Source organism: Leopardus geoffroyi, chromosome B2, assembly GCF_018350155.1.
Source record: "Leopardus geoffroyi isolate Oge1 chromosome B2, O.geoffroyi_Oge1_pat1.0, whole genome shotgun sequence".
NCBI classification, from domain to species: domain Eukaryota; kingdom Metazoa; phylum Chordata; class Mammalia; order Carnivora; family Felidae; genus Leopardus; species Leopardus geoffroyi.
This window is the reverse complement of record NC_059332.1, coordinates 126,094,837-126,109,814: the sequence shown is the minus strand read 5'-3', so window position 1 is coordinate 126,109,814 and position 14,978 is coordinate 126,094,837.

Sequence of the window (14,978 nt, the reverse complement as noted above, 5' to 3'; positions counted from 1 at the left end):
ATCCAAAGTATGAGGCCTCAAGATTTGGTTTTCTTTCTCAAGATTATTTTGGCTATTTGAGGTCCTCTGAAATTCTATAAGAATTTCAGAATTTTTTCAATTTTCAAGAAAGTGCCATTGTGATTTTGATAGCTACTGCTTTGAATCTGTGGATTAATTCGGATAGTACGGACATTTTAAAAATATTAAGTCTTGGGGCACCTGGGTGGCTCAGTCGGTTGGGCGTCTGACTTCAGCTCAGGTCATGATCTCACGGTTTGTGAGTTCAAGCCCCCCGTCAGGCTCTGTGCTAACAGCTCGGAGCCTGGAGCCTGCTTCGGATTCTGTGTCTCCCCTTGTCTCTGCCCCTCTCGTGTTCATGCTCTGCCTCTCTCTATCTCTCAATAACGAATAAACTTTTTAAAAAATTTTAAAAATAAAATAAAAATATCAAGTCTTCCAGTCCATGAACATAAGAAGTTTTTCCATTTATTTGTGTCTTTAATTTCTTTCAGCAATGTTTTGTAGTTTTCAGTATACACCTCCTTGGCTATGTTTATTCCTTAGTATTTTATTCTTTTTAATGCTGTTATAAATGGTATTATTTTCATAATTTCCTTTTTGGATTGTTAATTGTTAACAATCAGGTTTTGTAGCCTGAAATTTTGCTTAATTTGTTTTAGTTCTAACTGTGTGTGTATGTGTGTGTGTGTAAAGTCTTTAGGATTTTCTACATATATGATTAGATTGTTTGCAGACAAACATAATTTTACTTTTCTATTCCAATTTGGATGTCTTTTATTTCCTTTTCTTGCCTGATGGCTGTGGCTAAGATTTTCTATACTATGCTAAATAGAAGTGATGAAAGTGGGCATCCTTGCCTTGTTCCTGATCTTAGAGGGGAAATTTTTCCATTTTTCACCATTGAATATGATGTGAGCTATGGGCTTCTCATACATGACCTTTTTTATATTGAGGTGATTCTCTTCTATTCCTAGGTTGTAGACTTTTTCAATAAGGAAAGTGCATTGAATTTTGCCAAATGCCTTTTCTGCCTCAGTTGAGATTATCACCTGACTTTTATTTTTTATTCTGTTAATATGGTGTATTGTATTCATTGATTCCCATGTGTTGAACTATCCTTGCATTCCAGGGATGAATCCTGTTTGATCATGGTGTGTGATCCTTTCAACGTATTGTTGAATTTGGCTTGCTAGTACTTTACTGAGAATTTTTACATCAATATTTATTAGAGACATTGGTCTAAAGTTTTCTTTTCTTGTAAGTCTTTCTCTAATTTTGGTATCAAGATAATGCTGGCCTCATAGAGTGAAATTGAAAGTATTACTTCATATTCGATTTTTTGGAAGAGTTCGAGAAGAACTGTTGTTATTTCTTTAAATGTTTGGTAGAGTTTTCCAGCAAAGCTATCCGGCCCTGGGCATTTCATTGTCAGGAGGTTTTGGATTACTGATTCAACATCCTTACCAGTTACAAATTTGTTCAGATGTTGTATTTCTTCATGATTCCATCTTGGTAGTTGGTGTGTTTGCAGAAACGTATTCATTTCTTCTATGCTGTCCTATTTGTTGGTATAACTCTATAGGTTTTTAAAACTAATATTATGTTACTGCTAATATATGAAACTATTTGTATCATTGGCTTTTTCATCAGCATTTTATTGTATTTTTTTTTACAATTTATTAATACTTAATAGGTGAAAAAAGTTGTAACTTGTAGCATTACTTTAAGCAAATGTGAACCTCTTTTCCCCTCTATACGGGTTTTTAATGTCTTAAATGTAAGCCATCACTTTGAATAGAGTGAGAAAATATGGTAGTGGTGGTATGATATGCTAGGTGATAGCTTTCAAACATGGCTTGAAAAAAATAATTTTTTTAAGTATCAGTTATTTCCTGAGGCATCACCACCAAATATACTTTCCCTAGAATGCTTTTCCAAGTTATAAATGGAGCAGGAAAAAAATGCTTTTGACACGAAAAAATTATGGCATAAGTGTGGCAGATAACAACAATCAAATGTATCCATATACATTTAATTTGCTTATAAATTATAGACATTTAAAAGTTAATACAGATTAAACCCAATGTCTCTAACTGCCATGCACTTTTTTGAGGAGTCAAAAGCCTTAATTAGGCAGTAATATTAGGAATGGAGTCACTGTGGGCCATGCCCAAAGTAAATATGCCACAATCTTTAAAATGTTAGGTTTAGGGGCCCCTGGGTGGCGCAGTCGGTTAAGCGTCAGACTTCAGCCAGGTCACGATCTCGCGGTCCGTGAGTTCGAGCCCCGCGTCAGGCTCTGGGCTGATGGCTCAGAGCCTGGAGCCTGTTTCCGATTCTGTGTCTCCCTCTCTCTGCCCCTCCCCCATTCATGCTCTGTCTCTTTCTGTCCCAAAAAATAAATAAACGTTGAAAAAAATAAATAAATAAAAAAAAATAAAATGTTAGGTTTATACACATAAATATGCATACACATACACAGAAGGCGAGGAAAGAAAGTAGAAAGCACATCTTAAAATGCAGATATTTTATAAATTAAAAATATACCTTCAGGCTTAAAGGAAATTCCTAGCTGTAGTGGCAGGAAGAAATCGGAGAATCTCTCTTCATAAAACGTGTATAAGCTGGACAAAACTGGCATAAACAACCATGTCAGAGGTCTGGAAAGTGACCAAAAGCAGACAACAAATTGGGAAGCATATATTCATGAAAAACTGCTAGAGCTTTGGGTAGAAGCAGCTTTAGTCAGTGACCTTCTTGCCTGGAGATGTGCCTATTTTTGCCTTCTTCCCTTGCTCATTTGGTGACCAAAGCAGAGCTGGGCAGAAAGTCAGCAGCTTTGCTACCAGAAAGAAATTTGCTTTGGGACAGGGGAAAAAACTCATGACTGTGGCAAACAACATAAAGAATAAATGAGAAGAACCCACATCTCTGCTAGCTTGAGGCTGTGGTCCTGTTTGGGGCAAGCAATGAATAGACAGAAATTATATGGAGACATCCTGGGAAAGAGAGCACTGTTTACAGACTAGATAAGTCCTCTACATGCTCATGGTTGGCTGGGAAACCACAAGTATACAAAAGGGAAACCTGAGAGAGCCCAGTTAGAAATTAAAACCACGGGTGACTCGTGAACGTGCTCCCCAAACCACACGCATGGTGATTGCCAGAAGGTGGATATTTTATGGGCTGACAGTGTTTGAGTATAAACTCTAGTTGAATGATTGTCTCTCCCCTAAGTTGTGCAGATACAGGGGTACCACCTATGAAGCCAGCCTAAAAAAATCAAAGTAAGAATAAAAAACTAAGCGGGGACACTAGTAGATGCCTATAGGGAGAGAGATTTTACATTGTTAGCCCAGACAAAGTACAAAGAGGAAAAAAAAAAATCAGAAAAGTAAATCAAAACCCAGAGTTGCTACAATTACAGTATATAAAATGTCAAGTCTGTGGCCAAAAAATACAAGATAATCGAAGAAAATTTGATCTATGCATGGGGGGTAGGAGGGATATAGTTAATAAAACCTAATTATGAGTGGGCACAAACACCGAGTTTAATTCATGCACAATGAATTAAGGTAAGCTATCAGAATAATGCTCCAACAAATAGGGAATCTTAGTGGAGAAATATGCATTACAAAAAAAAGGGGGGGGGCAATTGGAAACCTAAGAATTGAAAATATAATAATTAAAACAAAACATGCCTAACAGGGACTCAAGAGCAAATTAGAAACGACAGAAGAGTCAATGAAGTTGAAGACAGATGAATAGATATTATTCAGGCTGAAATAGAAATAGAAATAGAAATAGAAATAGAAATAGAAATAGAAATAGAAATAGAAAAAAAACACTGAAGACAAATAAATAGAGCATCAGAGACTAACTGGTAATGCCAAGCATAATAATATTCCTGTAATAGAATTCTTAAAAGCATAGAAGAGAAAGAAAAAGGCAGAAATCCCTATCAAAATCACAGCTGGTTTACTGAAAAAAATTGACAAGATAATCCTAAAAATTATATGGAAATGCAAAGCAATTAAAACAACCAAATCAGTTTTTAAAAAGAACAAAATTGGAGAACTTATATTAAGTGATTTTAAAACTTTGGAGAAAGCTACAATAATCAGGACAATGTGGTACTGGCCTAAGGCTAGACATATCAATCATTGCAACTAAATAGACCGAAATAAACCCTTACTCCTGTCAACTGATTTTTGACAAAGCTATCAAGACAATTCAATGAATGAGGTGCTGTCTTTTCAACAAATAGTGTTGAAACAACAGGATATGCATATGTTAAAAAATTAATTTAGACCCTTTATTCACCCCATACACAAAAAGTAATTTAAAATATAAGAAAGGTGCCTGGGTGTCTCAGTCAGTAAGGTGTCCAACTTCGGCTCAGGTCATGATCTCACGGTTCATGGGTTCAAGCCCCATGTCAGGCTCTGTGCTGGCAGCTCGGAGCCTGGAGCCTGCTTTGGATTCTGTGTCTCCCTCTCTCTCTGCCCTTCCCCTGTTCACACTCTGTCTCTTTCTCTGTCTCAAAAATAAATAAACATTAATCTTTTTAAACGTATGAGCTAAAGCTATAAATATTATAAAATAAGATGTAAGAGATAATTTTTGTGACTTGTTAAGCAAAGATTTCTTAGATACGATACCAAAAGCATAATCCATAAAGAAAAACATAATAAATAATGACATTATCAATAAAAACCTTCTTTTTCAAAAAGCATCATTAAGAAAATGAAAAAACAAGCCACAGACTGGGAGAAAATATTTGCAAATCATATGTTTTATAAAAAAAAAAATGTACAAAGAATACATACAGAATTCTTCCGATTCAATCATACTAAGAGATAAAAATTTGAAAAAATGAAAAAAGGTTTGAATAGATATTTTAACAAAGAAGACATTCAAATGGCTAATTAGCTCATGAAGAGATGCTCAATATCATTAGTCATTAGGGAAATGCAAATTAAAACCACAATGGTTTACACTACACATTTACTAGAATGGCTATAATCCAACAGACTGATAATACCAAGCATTGATGAGAGTGTGAAAAAAATAAGATCCCTCATACATTGCTGGTAGAAATGTAAAAAAAAAAAAAAAAAAAAAAAAAAAAAAGGCACAGACACATCAGAAAGTAACTGGGTAGTTTCTTAAATAGCTAAACACACTTACCATATAACCTCACAATTCTACTCTTAGATATCTGTCCAAGAGTATTGAAAACACATGTCTATACAAATACTTGCATATGAATGTGCTTAGCAGCACTTTTGATAATAACCCAAAACTGGAAGCCATTCAGGAGTTCATCATCTAGTGAATGGATTAACAAAATGTGAGCTATCTTTACAATGGAATATTATTCAGTGATAAAAATGAATAAACATTGATACATCTACAATATAAATAAGCCTACAAACCATTATGCTAATTGAAAGTCACACACCAGACTATATATTGGAAGATTCCTTTTATATTACTTTTCTCAAAAAAAAAGGCAAAACTATGGAGACAAAAGCAGATAGTGATTGCCTAGGGCTATATTTTTGGAGCAGGGATTGACAATTTAAGGACCCATGGAAACTTTTTGTTTGTGGCGGCAGAAGTGTTTTGAAACTGGATTGTTTTTGAGATGGTTACAAGTCATAAGATTTCTAAAGTTGTTAAACTACTACAGTGTTTAAAGTACTACAGTGGTTAAATTATATGATACAAAATTACACTTCAGTAGCACAATATATGTAAATACAGTTGATCCTTTAACAGCCCTGAGTTACGACCCCCCTCCCACCCAAAAATCTACTAACTTTTGACTCCTCAAAAACTTAACCACTAACAGCCTACTGTTGACCAGAGGCCTTATTGACAACAAAAACAGTCAGCAAACATAGATTTTGAATGTTATATGTATTATTACATACTGTATTCTTACCACAAAGTAAGCTAGAGAAAATTTTATTACGAAAATATTACAAGAAAATACATTTACAGTACTGTACTATCGTTATCAAAAAAAGATCAGCGTGGGCATTTGGGTGGCTCAGTTGGTTAACCGTCTGACTCTTGGTTTCGGCTCAGGTCATGATCTCACTGCTGGTGAGTTTGAGCCCCACATTGAGCCCTGAGCTGAAAATGCAGAGTCTGCTTGGGATTCTCTCTTCTCTCTCCCTCTCTCTCTCTCTGCCCCTCCCATGGTTCTCTCACAAAATAATAAATAAATAAATAAATAAATAAACAAACAAACGAACAAAACAAGATCTTCACATGACTAGACTTAAGCAGTTCAAACTTATGTTGTGCAAGGGTCAACTATATATGAATATTTGTATTTTACTACTGCCTTTTCTGTTATCACATTACTTAAGGTCAATCAAAGAGATTCTCTCTCAGTTCTTCCAATTTTTAACATTTCCCACCGCCCTCTACTTCCAGTCCATGTCAAGCACCATGAAAGATTTGTGACAATATCCCTATTCTTTTTCATGTCCCTCCTGGTTGGTCCACTTCATCTGCTTTAAAGTTGAGGCGTTTTTTTTTTTTTTTTGCGGAAGAAAAAGATTCCCCTACTAGCTGAGTCCAAGTTGAATGTTAGTATTTTTTCATATAATTTTTTCACTTGATATTTGTGGTATCAGATTATCACAGACTTGATAAGGACTTTAAGAAGTATTGTCTAATTTATCTACAAACAATAAGAGTTAGTGAGTACCAGAGGTTATATTAAAACCTGAGTCTGGATGACTGCATCTTCCTTGCCCTTAACTATTATTTCATAATGCTTTACTCGTTTTCCTCTTTCCCAGGTTTTGCCATGGCCCCACTTGTATTCTTCCATATCACAATGGAGATGAGAGAGGAACTTTTTACTTTACAAACCCCCAACTATATAGTCTTAGGACCTGCAAACAGTAGAAAATAGCTCTGAGCTCTCATTTTTTAACACAACTGAAAATAAATATCTTTATATTTGAGTTGTTTTGCTCAAGGCCAAATTTAACCTGGGTGGGTGAATTACTGATGAAAGGTAACTTTTGTGAACACCACAAATTGATCACAACTTCAGTGGTAATTAAGAATGACTAGGATAATATTTTATTGATTTACAAATTTACCTTATTTTGTGATTCACAAAGCAATTTCTCATGTAATTTTATTAATGTTTCATAAGCATCCTGTGAAGTAGTTATAATCAGCCTGGGTTTACACGCAGAAATAATAAATTTAACATCCAAAGATGCAGGGCACCTGGGTGGCTCAGTCAGTTAAGCATTGGACTCTTGATTCCGGCTCAGGTCATGATTTCATGGTTCATGAGATTGAGCCCTGCATTGGGCTCCATGCTGACAGTGCAGAGCGTGCTTGGGATTCTCTCTCTCCCTCTCTCTCTGTCCCTCCCCTACTCATGCTATCTCTCTCTCTCTCTTTCTGTCTCTCTCTCTCTCAAATAAATAAATAAATAAACACATAAAAACAATCCACAGATGCATACAAGTAAATGGTAGTTTTGTCTCCTAACTCCTAATTCACTCTTCTTAAAATTAAACCATTAGACTGATTCATTGTTTCTCATTGAAAAATTGGGTAAATCACATTGGCTCTCTTCCCTCCTGGAAATATAAAGAGGGTTGAAATAGCTCTGTTCTACAGTGCAAAGCCAAATTTTGACAAGCAGAGAGGCGTTTATTCTGGAACATTTAGTGAAGCCTGTGTTCGTGGTCCCACACACAGGAGCATGATCAACAGAGACCCAGCAGTATCTGGTTACTCCAAGTAGAATATGTTGACCAAATGTTATCATCTTAATGGATCTGTGAACATTTCCTAACATGGAAATATATCATCTTGGTAGATCTGTGAACATTTCCTACCATGTTATAAGATCGAGAGGTCTCTTGGGAATACTGTTTATCTCCAAACCAATGAATTTCAAATGTGAAATTTAGCATGCACTGTACTTTCTTATTAAAAACAAATACAAGGCAAGTCTTCCAACTGAGAAAGGCAATTAGCAAATCTAGTAATCACGACCTGCTATGCACTGATTATTTGTCTGTACTAATATTCTAGTCTTCTTTAGAGAAGCTACCTGTCAGTCAATAAATATGTATTTGATTATAACTTTTCTCCAGTTGAATGGCCAATCTGTGCTTTGTAAGAACCTGTAAAATCCATTATTTGATTGCATCCTTTCAACAGGAATGGCCATGCCAAAACACAGTCAGAGAGGTAGATTTCTTCTTGGATTAGGAAATTCTGGGTCAAGAAGTTTGAGTTATTTGCTCAAGTGCTTATACTTCTCAGAAGAGGCATGAATTAGTAAAGTTTTCACCTGACAGTTATAATTAAGGAATGATGTATTAGTTAAGCCACCAAATGATTTTTCTATAAAATAAAAATCAAAGCAGGACATTGAATAATGAAGCTGAAAGCCAGTTTTCCTTGTATGGACATTATTTTAATTACTTGTTTTATTTATTTATTATTATTAATAGCTCTATAAATGGGGAGATTGATATGTGTTAAATACTGCGCTATACATTCTGCTTGCAATATTTCACATGAATCTTTTGTATGAAAGATTATAAAAGTATGTTCATCTCCATTTTATTTTTTTAAACATTTTTTTTAACATTTATTTTTGAGAGATAGAGTGAGAGACAGAGTGCGAGTGGGGGAGGGGCAGAGAGAGAGACGGAGACACAAAGAAGCTGAAGCAGGCTCCAGGCTCTGAGCTGTCAGTACAGAGCCTGATGTGGGGTTTGAACTCATGAACCGTGAGATCATGACCTGAGCTGAAGTCAGACGCTTAATCCACTGAGCCACCCAGGCGCCCCTGTTCATCCCCATTTTCAATATGTTACCTAAGATTGGGGTGGAGAGGCTTGTCTAAAATCACATGAGCAGTAAAAGAGTAAAGTCAGGATTGAAATTCGAGTATTTCAGATTCCAAAGAACTTACTTCTAGCTGGTAAGTTATAATAGAGCAAACACCAGATTTTAAAACACCACCCACACCTACGTGCAACGAATATATGCATGTCCCATCCACATACACTTGTGCACATGTATGCACACGTATCTATAAACAACTTATAAGTGTCAATTGTTGTGTGTGTGAACTGTCTTTTCTTCCTGCTGTCCTACTCCCCAAACAGGCGTAGCTATTTTGGAATTATAATGGCTTCACTCTATGAGAGCCATGATACAAGCGACTGCAAAGACGCTAAAGGAGTTATTTCATTCCACAGAGACCATATTATGCATGTTATGAATGTTTAAGACAGAGTGCACAGTCTGTCATGTCAACTTTCATCTACTTCAATGACAGATTATTTTTCTTCCAGCACTAGTGGTTTGAATATATCAGCTACCAAAAGAGGGGACATTTTTCTTGGAGTTCAAACACACACAAAAATCGTGAATTTAAGTAGCATTAAAACTCTGACTCCAACTCACAAAGCAAAGAAATGCAGCATCTCACCAAACAATTCAGAGAGCATCAGAGTCCTTAGTTCACCCCTCGCTAATACCAGCTACACACAACACACACAAACCCTCATGTATTGAGTATTACTGTGTGCCAGATGCTATGTTAAGTACTCTACGTGAATGATCTCATTTACTCTTCGCTGTAACCCTATGAGATATGAATGATTTCTGTTTCCTTTTTCAGTATGAAGTAACTGAAGCTATGAAAGGTCAAGTTAAGTTGTTCTAAGGCGCTCAGCTAGCGAGAGACAGGGCTGGGGTTCCAACTCTGGTTCCAGAAACTGAGCTCATAATCTCTGCATATAGGTATACATACATTTGCGTTAGAACTAAGGAACCGAATTTTAGCACCAGGGAAATTCAGATTTACATGAGGACAAATATCAAAATGTCCAGAAGTCACTTTGTTTGACAAATATTCAAAAAACAAAATCCATTCATGAGACATATTTGGCTTCTGAAAAATCTTTTTTAGACTCTCAGTGCACTAGACTATGACATCAAATAGCATTTGTCTGTTTCTGCTTGAGGTTCTTGCTGAGATCAAAACAGCAAGGGGGATGGGCTCCTGGGTGGCTCAGTCAGTGGTCATGATCTCACCTGCTTGGGATTCTGTCTCTCTCTCTGCCTCTCCCCTGCTTGCTCTCTATCTCTCTCTCTCAAAAATAAATAAAAAATAAAACTAAAACAAAAAGCAAAAAAAAAAAAAAAAAAAAAAAAAAAAACAGCAAGGGGGAAACCTTTGAAAAGGGTAGAGGAAGTACATTTTCTAGTATATTTTTACCCTTTTTTATTGGAAAGCTATATTTGATCCATTTGTGTCCTAGATTTGTCTTGGCAAATAGCTCTCATCCCTTGTGCCAACTCTAACTAACCCATGCACCTTGAAACGAATCCTGATATTGTGCACAGAGAGCAGTGATTGATTAGCATTGTCTGTCAGGCAGGGGTGTGGCAGCATGCATGACCTGCATTTGACAACCCTCCCTCCCTGCCTTAGACAAATAAATCCACCCCTGCTGAAATATACTCCAAAGTAGTCTGTCTACAAACAGGAGAGGTGGAAGGAAGGAAGGAAGGAAGGAAGGAAGGAAGGAAGGGGAGGAAAGGAGGAGGGAGGGAGGGAGTAAGGGAAGAAGGAAGGAAAGGAGGAAGGGAGGAGGGAAGGAGGAAGGAAGGAAAGGAGGAAAGGAGGAGGGAGGGAAGTAGGAAGGGGGTAGAGGCAGGAAGGGAGGGAGGGAGGAAGGAAGGGATGGAGGGAGGGAGGAAGGAAGAAGGAAGGAAAGGAGGAAGGAAGGACAGAAAGGGAGGAAAGGAGGGAGGGAGGGAGGGAGTAAGGGAAGAAGGAAGGAAACGAGGAAGGGAGGAAGGGAGGAGGGAAGGAGGAAGGAAAGGAGGGAAGGAGGGAGGGAGGGAAGCAGGAAGGGGGTAGAGGCAGGAAGGGAGGGAGGGAGGGAGGAAGGAAGGGAAGGAAGAAGGGAGGAAGGAAAGAAGGAAGGAAGGAAAGGAGGGAGGGAGGGACACAGGAAGGGGGTAGAGGCAGGAGGGGGGAGATAAGGACAAAAAGTCTTAGGATGACTATCTCTATAATTGGAGTAGATTTTAACCAGAAATGTCCAGACTGACTAACTACATGGATAACATTGATTTAATAATTGCCGAACTTTCCACACATTTTATTTTGTATCTATCTATCAAATGTCCCCTTGCTGTCCCATATAAACAGCACACTGGCCCTGGCCACCATAACTTTGCCCAGGCTATTTTTCCTTGTGAGTAGTTCCCTTCCACTTTTCCTCATCTAGCTATAGTTCCCTCATTCAAGTCCTGCCTCATGGGGTGCCTGGGTGGCTCAGTCAGTTGAGCCTACGACTTTGGCTCAGGTCACGATCTTGAAGTTTGTGAGTCCGAGCCCCAGGTCGGGCTCTGTGTTGACAGCTTGGAGCCTGGAGCCTGCTTCGGATCCTGTGCCCACCCCCTACCACCACCCCTCTCTCTCTCTCTGTCTCTGCCCCTCCCCCACTCATACTGTCTCTCTCAAAAAAATATATTAAATAATAATAATAATAAACAGTAAGTCCTGTCTCCATGATGAATCCTGGTGCAAGCACTCTTGGGGGAAAACAGCCACTCTATTTCAGGCAGCCCTAGAGAGGCTTCGTCTTTGGTGATTTCACAATTCCCAGAGGGGGGCAGGGGCGGTGGGGAGGGTGGGGGCTTATAGCTCTACAGATAAGAACTCCTAAGGTAAGCTAGCTGGCTAGACACAGAACGGAGTATGGAAACTCAACTTTTCCACATTTCAATTATACCAGACTATTGCTTCCTAATCAGCCAAATATAATCCTTTACTAGCAACCGGAATTCTGGCTTTCATTCTCTAAGTAAATCCCTTTAATTTCTTCTTTTTTTTTATTCTTCACTGGCTTTTTCATGTGAATAGATCGTCTTCCCGGGGAGACTGTAAAACCGCGGGGCTGAATACTTAAGAGCAGCAGTGTGGAGCAGGGTGGAAGGAAACAAGGTTAGCCGTCCAAAGATCTAACTCTGGTTCCAGCTCTGCCACATTCTGACCGTGACACCTCGGCCCAATCGTTTCTCTACAACCGAGCTTCCGCATCCTTAAATCGGAATGGATAATTACCTTGTCTATTGCTCAGGATTGTTAGAAGGACCAAATTTATAAACGACTGCACACACCGAGGCAATCTGAGATTGATTCCCTTTATGAGCCTTCCCAAGCTGTAGCTGCACCGAGGGAGCAGATCTCAGCATCCTGGACTTCTGTCCTCCAGCGTCGAAGGACTATCCCCACACATGAGCCCTAACCCAGCCTGGGCTTCACCTCTGGGTCCAGCCCCGGTGTCCTCACCGCACTAAACTCTTTACAATCTCAACAGGACTTTTGATATGACGTCTGTGAGAGTTTTGTTCTGGCTTCTGGGCTTTGTCAGCGTTTACATTCATAGGGAAGAAGGATTGTTTTAATACTTACCTAATACCGTGTGGCAGATGATGAAACTCCGTCATCACCATTTATAAGTTTATTCTGAAGAAAATGCAATTCTCTACCTGCCAACATCTGAAAGCTATAAATAGTGAGAAAAATAGAGAAGCCTTAAAAGTCCATTGAAAAGTATTGGATTTGGAGAGTTTCTTGGATGGCCAGAGTGGAAAAATATTTTGCTAAAAAATTGGGAGTGTTGCTCGTACTCACACACAGGCAGACAGTTCAGTTAGTATTTACCCAGCCTGTGGCGAGGGAACACTTGGCTGTTTATTTCAGCAGAAGGGATGTTGGGAGATGCTGTTTGTCTAGTCAGAAATGCCCTTTGAGACTGCAAGGCTACCTGTGACCAATTTTCAACTAAATTTATCTTTGGACTTTGTGTAAGTAATCCAGCCTTAACCAAATTCATTTGGTCTTCGATACAACCATGTCACAAAATCCTTACCAAAAGTGTCCCCGCTTTGGTCCACAGTGATGGCTTCTGATTATTCGGCCAAAGCTGGATTTGAAACTTAAATGTGAGTTCTGGGTAAGTAGAGCGAGTTTTATTTAATATAGAAAATAACTATCACTTGTTAAATAAAAGGGACTGATATTTAACCAGTCCTTTTCAAACGTCTCTGCCCCTTGCTCCATGGTAGAACAAATAACACATATTATTGACTATTAATCATTTAACTAACTTTATTTCATGAAGTAATTTACGTTTTATTTCATTTCTTATTTGAAAGCACAGCTTAGGTTTTTAATAACTACTCTCATTGCCAATCCGACACTGACATGTTGAAAACGTGAAAAATGTATTATTTCTCAATCTCAAACATTTCAAGTTTTATGCTGTTTTGATAAAACTCAGTAATTTCAAAGACGGAATGGCTGTAATAAAGTGCAAAGATGCGTTTCCCAGAATGCGATTAAGTAGTGATTTACTATTTGTTAATCAGCTTTGTTTATTTCCATTGCCTTTACTTTTCATGTGCAATCCCACAGGTTTATTTGTGTTTTGTTTTTACTTTTGTTTTTGTTTTGGCCATTATATCGGGCTGCTCAATTTGAAAAGCAGCTCTTCTTAGCCTGGCAAGATAATGAGGCCAGGACCGAATCTCCATAACAGACCAGAATTATTTGACCAGTGCAAAAATCAAGCATAAAGATTTGTGAAGCAGAGCTTTGATTTGGGGATTTTCACCCATCATGTGGCTTCTATTTCCTTGTTTATTTCCACATTGTCGTTTCGGTATCATTAACCATTCAATCTTCACAAAACTCTTGGGGATAGTTATTATGACCCCATTTTATGGATGATAAACTACAGTCAGGGGAAAGAGGATCCTAGCACAGTAAGTTGCATGGCTAGGACTGCTCTGCCCTGAGTTTGACTTTCATGCCCAGGCTCTTCCTGCAAAGCCTCAGAGTCTCATGAGGGCAAGAGTCTGCAGCCCCAACTTCCTGTCAAGTTGACAAATGTATTAAATCAAAGATAAAGGCCTCCACGTTAGGCTGTCAAGGGGTCAGTTCACCGAAGCCTTAAGAAGAAGAAGGTGTACTAATGAAATTTGGAGAACCTAAAATTAGAACAGCACGGAATCATGTTACTTCCAATTTGTTGTTCTACTGTCTCCCATTTGTTTCTTACTGAAAGCCTCATACTATACATTTCAAAGGTGGTGATCTTTAGATACTTAATCTCAACATTTTCTTAGACACTGATCAGTCACTAAAGGGTTTTTTTTTTTTTTATAACCTCTTCAACTGTGTCAAAATAATAGTAATGATAATAATAATAACAATAATAATAATAAGTAGTGGTACCATTATCCAGGAGTCATCTATTTCTTTGCCCTTGAATGTCAATATCAAGAATTAAATAAAAGCCAAATATGTTACCAGATGCCCTTGTTGCAGAGGTCACGGAAAGGAAAGGAAAGAAGTGAGGAAATATACAGAAGGAAGATGAAAGAAAGTGAGGAAATGAGCACAGAATCAGTGTTAGAAAATAGCATGTCATAACAAAAGTTTAGGGCTTTGGGGCCAAACAGATCTAAGCTCAAGTCCCAGCTCAGAAACCTACAAGAACTGGGGTATTTAGCAAATGATTTAACCTGTCTGAGCATCAGTCTCTTCATGGATAAAAATTAATACCCACTTCCTGGAGCTATTACGAATAAGGAATAAGTAAAAGGGACAAGTTTGATCAGCCTAGCTTCTAGACTAGAATGAAACATTAGACATCGTCTTGTCCCCCCCACACACCCCCCCCACACCCCCCCCCACACCCCCCCCCCCCCCCCCCCCCCCCCGTGTAGGAATCCTCCTCTCTCACCTCTGTCAGAGGAAGGCCACCTGTGAATGTGGAACTTACAATCTAATGAAATGGCCATTTTTTTTTTCTTGGCTATACTTATTCGAAATGTATTTTTAAAACTAAGCCACTGTTTCCTTCACCCTAACTTCAGAA